Genomic DNA, 7,915 nt, shown 5'->3' on the forward strand with positions numbered 1-7,915 from the left:
CTTTTTTGATGCCAACACAGTGTACTTTAATCTCTTAAGTTTTTCTTTAGGTTTATTTTCTATGTCTGAGTGTTTTGCTTGCATGTATGTCTGCACACCTGGTGCCTGTGGAAGCTACAGGAGGGAGTTGGCTGCCTTTGAACTGGANTTATAGATGGCTGTGAACCACCATGTGGGTGCTGGGAACTGNANNCTGGTCCTCTGCATGAGCAACAAGTGCTCGCTCTTAACCATCGGGACATTTCTTCAGTCTTACTTCACTCTTACAGAAGTAACTGACGGTCTGGGTCTGGCACTGAGTGCTGTTAACTTGGCTCTTGCGAGGCTGATGCAGGAGGATTAGAAGTCAAGGTTAGCCTGAGCTACCTAGGGAGTGGGTCTCACTGTGTACTCAGACTGTCTTGGAACTCACTGTGTAGACCAGGCTGATCTTGATCTCACAGATGTCCTCCTGCTTCTGCCTCTCCAGTTTGCTGGGACTACAGGCTTGTGCTGTTTCTGAGCATCACTCTGGACTCTGACCACACCATTAGTAACAGCAGCAACAAATGCAGTAAAGTGCAGGGGAAAGGGGGAACAAAACCCAAACAAGAGCCCTACTATGTTGGTTCGAGTAAGAATGGACCCCAAGAGGTTGTAGATTTGAATGCTTGGTGTCCAGAGATTGGCACTATTAGCAGGTATGACCTTGTTGAAAGAAGTGTGTCACTGTGTGTGTGTGTGTGTGTGTGTGTGTGTGTGTGTGTATATGTATGTATGTTACCACCATGCTCCCTGCCTTGAGGATAATGGTCTAAACCTCTGAAATTATAAGCCAGCTGCAATGAAATGCTTCCCTTTAGTATTTCATAATGGTATAAGAGTTACCATTGGCCAGGCATAGTGGTACTTGCCTTTAATCCCAGCATTCAGGAGAAGGAGTTCCAGGCCAAACTGATCCACAAAGCAAGTTCCAGAACAGCCAGAGCTACACAGAGAAACCCTGTCTTGAAAAACAAAACAAAACAAAAAGAAAAAAAGAAAAACCACAAACCACAACAACAGAAAAGAGTTGTCATAGTCATGGGGTCTCTTCACAGCACTAGAACACTGACTAAGACAGACGTTGGTATTGTTAATGTCCAAGTTGTGTGTCCCCAAAGAGTACTGAGGAGCTATATTCTAATGTAAATCACAGAAGGGTCTTTATTCGAGCTCCAGATCAAGGTCTCTCACCTTCCCTATTGCAGGAGGTCAGAGTGAAAGCCCTGAGACTTGGGGTTCAGGGGTCTTATTGTGGTCACAGCAAACTTGGGGAATTTCATACAGGTCAGCAAGTTAATATTTTGAAAACCTGCATTTCCGGTGTAATCTGCAGGAACGGAACTGGAGGGCAGAAGCACTGGACAAACAGGATGGTCAGGTTATCTATTCACTGCAGGGTGTCTTAGGTTATCGCTATGTACCTTGGTCCTGCTATTGTAGCCTGACTGGCTGTTGCTAAGGGGGGTGGCTGCCATAGGATGCTTGCTCAGGAGGACTCTGTGATATTCTTCCGGCAATTGGAGTGTAGCCCCTGGTCTAGCATAAAAAGGAGTTTCTTCAAAAACTAACTAACTAACTAACTAACTAACTAACTAACTAACTAACTAACTAACTAACTAACAAGCAAACCGGAGTTGATCGGGCTATACAGTAGCAAGGTCTGGAATACTGTGTGACAGGGTGACTAGGCTTCTTGATGCCAGAATGTGGACTTCAGGACTTTAGATGAGGAAAGCCGTTGAACATTTTAACTGGGGCACAATGGGCCATGCTAGAAGAAGCAGGGAAGACGGTGGTGCTAAGAGCACTGTAGATTATGACGGCCCAGCTCAAGAGGTTGCAGAGGACAAGATATTAGTAAGTGGTCTACAGCTAATTCTTAGACTATTTTGGAAAAGAATATGGCTGCTTTGTGCCCTTGTGTGGAACGTCTTCCCGAGGCTGAATTGAAGAGTTTTTGGATGAATGACATTGACAGAGAGATTTCTAACAGCCTAGCATTGACTGTGTCACAGAGTTTTTAGTAGCCAGTCTTATGCAGATCCATAACGGAAAGGAGCAAGCTGAGCAAGCAGAGATACAAAATGTACAGCTCTAAGAGAAAAGGGGCACCAGGAAGTGTAATGGAGCTAAGTCCAGTGCTCAAGGAAATAAAAAGTAAAAAAAAAAAAAAAAGTTAAAAAAAATTGCTGTTGCTAAGTAGAATAGAGGGACCTCAGGATAAGACCCCACCCAGCTTAGCTTCCAACTTGTAAAAAGGAATTAAAAAAGGTTTAGGGCCAGGTGTGGTGGAACACACCCTTAATTCCAGCATCCAGGAGGCAGAGGCAGGAAGGTCTCAGGTGGTCAGCCTGGCCTACAGAGCTAGTTGCAGGACAGTCAAGCTTGGGCTGGGAAGGAAAACGCTGAAAACAGAAAGCTGGTGTTTCCTTTGAATGGGGGCATGTTCCAGCTCTAGCAAGCAGAAGAACTTGGCAGCTCTGGCCACATGACTTTATAAAGATACAAGAAAGAGGTCGTAGAGGCTCCCTCTACGGCTAAGGAAGGCTGCCAAGGCCAGGCATGTGTCAGGGAGTTTCCTGTGTGGAGGCCCAGAGTGGCCTTTGCATGAAGCTGTGAAGGGGAAGACTGGATCGTCTTGGAGACCCCCAAATTGTTGGAGAAGCCAGTGTTGCTAAGGTCATGGTGTCTCTTCAAAACAATATACTCCCAGCTAAGAGAGCTTCCCACTGTCTCAGCATCCAGAAACAAACATTGTTGAACATCAGTTGAGTTTCTCTCTGAATGGGTATTTGGTCCTCTACAACAGAGGGCTCTTCATCCTCAGATTCAACCAACCATAGATTGAAATGCTAAGCATTTTTCCCAATATTGAATATCAAATTTCCCTTATTATTATATACCTCAAACAGTATTGTAAATGCCCATTTATGTGGAAATTATATTGTACTAAGTATTATGAGCACTGTAGTGGTTACTTATAACATACATGAGCACGCATGTGGAGCATATATGCAAATGCTACACCATTTCACAGAAAGGAGTGGTGTGGATTTTGGTATTCTTCAAGGGCCTAAGAACCAGTGTCTTGAGGATACCAAGAGATGAGAGGGTACAATTAAGAAGGCTGTGAGATGTGCCCACAGAACAAAAGGTACAAACGTGGGGCTCTGATATGCACTATTTATAAAAGTTCCATTTAAATTTTATCTGTATGTACCTGGAGAGAAAAATTAACAAATGACTGAACTTCAGATATTGAAAATATTAATTCTAAAAAAGAAACCCAGCAGAAAAATAACCCCTCAAGTTTTTAGCATATTTCATTTTATATAATTATATAGGGACTCTTCCAAGAAGATGGGGGAAAATAGATTCACTCTTTCTCCTGGTTCTCTGCCTCTATCTGCCGTATTCTGATGACTGTGCCCATTAATATTAGAGTGTTGATGCGTTCACTATTCACATTCTGTTTGCCTTGAGCCTCAGTTCTCTGAATTCAGGGTTCACAAGCAGACCCCTTAGCTCGGTCTCATCCCTGCAGCCTTTATTTGATTCATTATTTAGTCGGTTGGATTTCAAAGGCTCTTGGCTCATGAATTTCAGCATTCTTTCAGCTTGAGGCCGTTGCTGCTTGGCAATGAATGCGGCTCTTGGGTCATTCGTTCTCTCTGAGCCCCATAGACACTGCTGCACTGTCTGTGGCCCTCAGCTGTTTTCTGGGAAAGGCTCACACTAACCCAGTTTCCTTTCCTGTAAGCAGCTGGCTTCCTCTTCTCGGATTCCCTCTCTTCTTAAATTCTTACCTTTTTCTTTTTTCAACTATTTAAGTGTTGGAATATTCCAGTTGTACAGAAAAGTAAGAAAATAAAAAATATTCAAATATGTTTTGTTGAATTTGAACATTTTTTCTGTGTTTGCTTCAAATCACTTAAAGTAAATAACTAAAGCTCACAGATCCAACTAAAAGCTTTTGTTGCATATACCCACGTACATGTGTCCCATATCTGTGGCCATTATCCTGAATTACAATATGTATATGATTCCATTATGGAAAAAATTGTTTATAGTGCTAGGGATAGAACCTAGGACCTGAACATGTAAGGCAAGTGTTCTATCTTTGAAAAGAATAATTGGAGCACACACATACATATTCCTAACGATATATCATTTTTACATTGCATATTGTACTTAACATGAATGGTATTATTAAACAAGTGTGGTGCTGTGTACTTGCAACTTGGGCACTTGATCAATGGAGACTGGGGGTCAGAAGTTCAAGGTCACCTTAGCTACATAGTGAGTTCAAGGATAGCCTGGGGTGAGACTCAGCCTCAGATTTTATACCATCTCAGTGATGGTGTAAAATGTATGGTGGAACCACCCTGTTCCATAGCTGCTGGAAGCAGGAAAACAATGGCTGACAGAAGCTAGTTCACTGGTGGCTTTAGAACTGATTCTTCCACTATTATTTCATAGTAATATCATTGAATTATGAGAGTCCATTTTCTACTTCTTTAACTTGAATTTAATTAGACTAATGCGTTTGTAAGTCTGTCCTGTCTTATTTCACAGAGTGTAATGTTACCTGACCTCTGGTCACACTCCTAAATCTGGAAGCATGGGCCAATAAACTACAGCAGCTGCTTCCAGGGGTGGTGGTGGTGGTGGCTGCGGAGGTGGCAGCAGCGGCGCTGGGCGGCTGGGGGGCTGGGGGGTTGGGGATATGGGGATGATGGCTCTTACTCAAGGGACCCTGCTGGCAGGAGGCACCCTGCTGAAAGTATTACTTTAGCTTCCACATGCATTGTAAATTACCTGTGGCTCAGTGCCTACAAGAACTCTGTAAGTGCCAAGAGGATGCATAAGACTATACATAATACTTTCTGGGGCTCCTAAGCGCAGTAGAGTTTTTCATTTGTCCCAGCAGCCTCTGGAGCTGTGAGGAACCCGCTTACCATCAATCTCAGGCTTTTCCATCCTTGACCTCTCTAATCCATTGCTATGCAGCCTGGGTTTGAGTGTTCCATCTCACTGGGACAAGCTGATGCACAATGAATCTGCTTCAGAGTTCTTCTGTAGGACATCTCTGTTGCTTGTAGAAGCATTTAGAGTTTGCTGGGAATTGAACTCAGGACTTCTGGAAGAACAGCCAGTGCTCTAACTGCTGGGCCATCTCTCCAGCTCCCCTACCCCTCATTGTGTTCTTTATGCCAACTAATGTAATTTTAATCCCTAATATGTTCACTTTATTTTTAAAAAATTACATTTATTTGTGTGTATGTTTGCACTCTAGTGTAATAGGGTCCAAGATCTGGTTAAGCCCCTAGATATTCGCACACCTGACTCCATGGTGGAAGAACCATTCAGGCTGTGAAACTCAGCACTGCCTGTCAAGACCAAAACCAAGTCCTAATCCATCCAAGTCCATAGTTCTGCGAACGTCTCTAAATCTACTATCCTCGTTTTTCAGTTGCTATAGTTCTGCTACTGGCTAACTGTACTTTTTAACTTTTAACCCAAGACACAGTTTTTGTGCTTAAAAATCTCATTGTTCATATACTGTGGGACACACAGGGGAACATTACAGCTTCCACAATGAGATACTTTTTATGTTTTGTTTATTTTTGTTTTTATTTTTTGGGGGAGATTGCAAGGGCAGATGGTGGATATAAAGGGACAGGGAGATGATTGGCATTGGGGTGAATGATGTGAATCTCAGAAAAAAATGCTCACCCAGTGTAGTAGTTGACCAGCTAATAAAGACTTTCTATTGGCTTAAACCCACGTCCAAGCATGGTCTCTGGTGGATACCCCACAACACCAGAGTGCCTGCATGTGTTCACACACACATGAGCGTGCTGCCATTGCATGTGGGGGTCAGAGGGCCACTTGCAGAGGTCGGTTCTCTATCCAGGCTGAACCCAGGCTCTCAGCCTTGGTGGCCTTTCCACACTGAGCCACCTCCCCCGTCCCCAATTCCTTCTCTTTACTGACTTCCATCTTTATTTCTGTCACTAATTTCTCTTTTATGTTTTGAGGACATTTATTATTATATTTGAATTTCCTGGTTCATCTGTGTCTATAATCCTGTCCCACATGGCTTATAATAGTCTTTGAATATACTTTCTAATACCATTGCTGCACAAAATGACAGGCTGGTTAATTTTTTTAAAATTTTTTAAATTAAAAAATTTTTTTTTCAGGTTGGTTATTTTTAAGTGGTGAGTATATGTACAGGACCAAGCACTCACATAGCTCATTTCAGTTCAAAACTTTTCAGTTTCTGTATCTGGTAATGAATGACCAAAGGCACCAAGATCCAGTGTACTGATTGTTTGCCGCCCCTTTGTTGGGTGACATCTTAATGACTGGGGACATTTAAAAGATGATGCCTTCACCTCCAGAATAAAAACCAAAAGGACAGGACACAATGTAACTTTAACTTTTTTCAAACCTTATTTTTAATGATGGTTGCTAAATGCTTTAACCTCCCCTGTAGCCAACCACCCACCAGAGGTAGTGGGAAAGAAAGGATACAGAGGGAATGAACCTGTTTAGAAAGGTTCTCTGGAGCAACTCCCATCTGTGTTGTCTGGAAATCGGCAGTTCAGTTGAGGTTGGCAGGGGCCACTCCATCCACTTGCAAAAGCTTCATGGTTACACCAGCAGTCCAGTTTGGTAGAGTCGGTTTAGCAACAGTGGTGACATGACCTAGCAGAGACAGCCAGGTCTCAGCTTTGGCCTGAGTCAGTAAGAGGGACCAGGAGGAACACCAGGAGTTCTCTGCTGTACCTCTCTCAGGGAAACAAAGATCAGCAAAGACACGGGATCCACAAGCCTTGCATAGCTAGCTGTACTAGAGAGTCCCAACAAATGCAGCTCACTTACACAATGTAAGTTGGATCAATACGTGCCTGCTGTTAGCCAAGAGTCCTTCATTACCTTTCCTTTCACATGTTTGCTTTAGCAGAGCATCCTCTCTCCTGTGTCTGCTTCAGTCATGAGTCTGCCTTAGCCTTTTACCTCTGTCCACTTCAGGAAAACACTCCTTCATGTGTTTACCCCAGCAAAACACCATCCAACACAACTGATTCTCCAAAGAACCCTTAAGTTTCCACGCCAACACCACTGTTCTCAGGATAAGAAGCTGGTGACAGTCTGCGCCAGTATTGGGTCACCTAGGGTGCGGAGTGGGCAGACACCCCCACGGTCCCTAGAGGACTGCCCACGCGATCTTAGGATCACTGGTGAGTGGAACACAACTTCTGCTCCAATCCAATTGCGCACGGGACCTGAGAAAGCACTAGGGCAGCAGAGAACTGGCCTGTCCAGGGGCACAAGTCCCTTCTGGTCTGCACCAGCACCAAGTCACCTAGGGCACGGATTTGAAGGACACCCCCATGTTCCCTAGCGGACTGCCCAAGCGATCTTAGGATCACTAGTGAGTGGAATACAACAGCTGCTCCAAACTAATAGTGACTGGACTGTGACAGCAGGAACAAGGACACCTGACACATAATAATCAGAACAACAAATGCACTAAGTAAAGACAGAATATTAAAAGCAATAAGGGGCCGGGCATGGTGGCGCACGCCTTTAATCCCAGCACTCAGGAGGCAGAGGCAGGCGGATTTCTGAGTTCCAGGACAGCCTGGTCTACAAAGTGAGTTCCAGGACAACCAGGGCTATACAGAGAAACCCTGTCTTGAAAAACAAACAAACAAAAAAAACCAAACAACAACAAAAAAAAAGCAGTAAGAGAAAAAGGTCAAGTAACATACAAAGGCAGGCCTATTAGAATTACTCCAGACTTCTCACCAGAGACTATGAAAGCCAGAAGATCCTGGACAGATGTTATACAGACCCTAAGAGAACACAAATGCCAGCC

The sequence above is a fragment of the Mus pahari genome, chromosome 4 (assembly GCF_900095145.1).
Source record: "Mus pahari chromosome 4, PAHARI_EIJ_v1.1, whole genome shotgun sequence".
NCBI classification, from domain to species: Eukaryota; Metazoa; Chordata; class Mammalia; order Rodentia; family Muridae; genus Mus; species Mus pahari.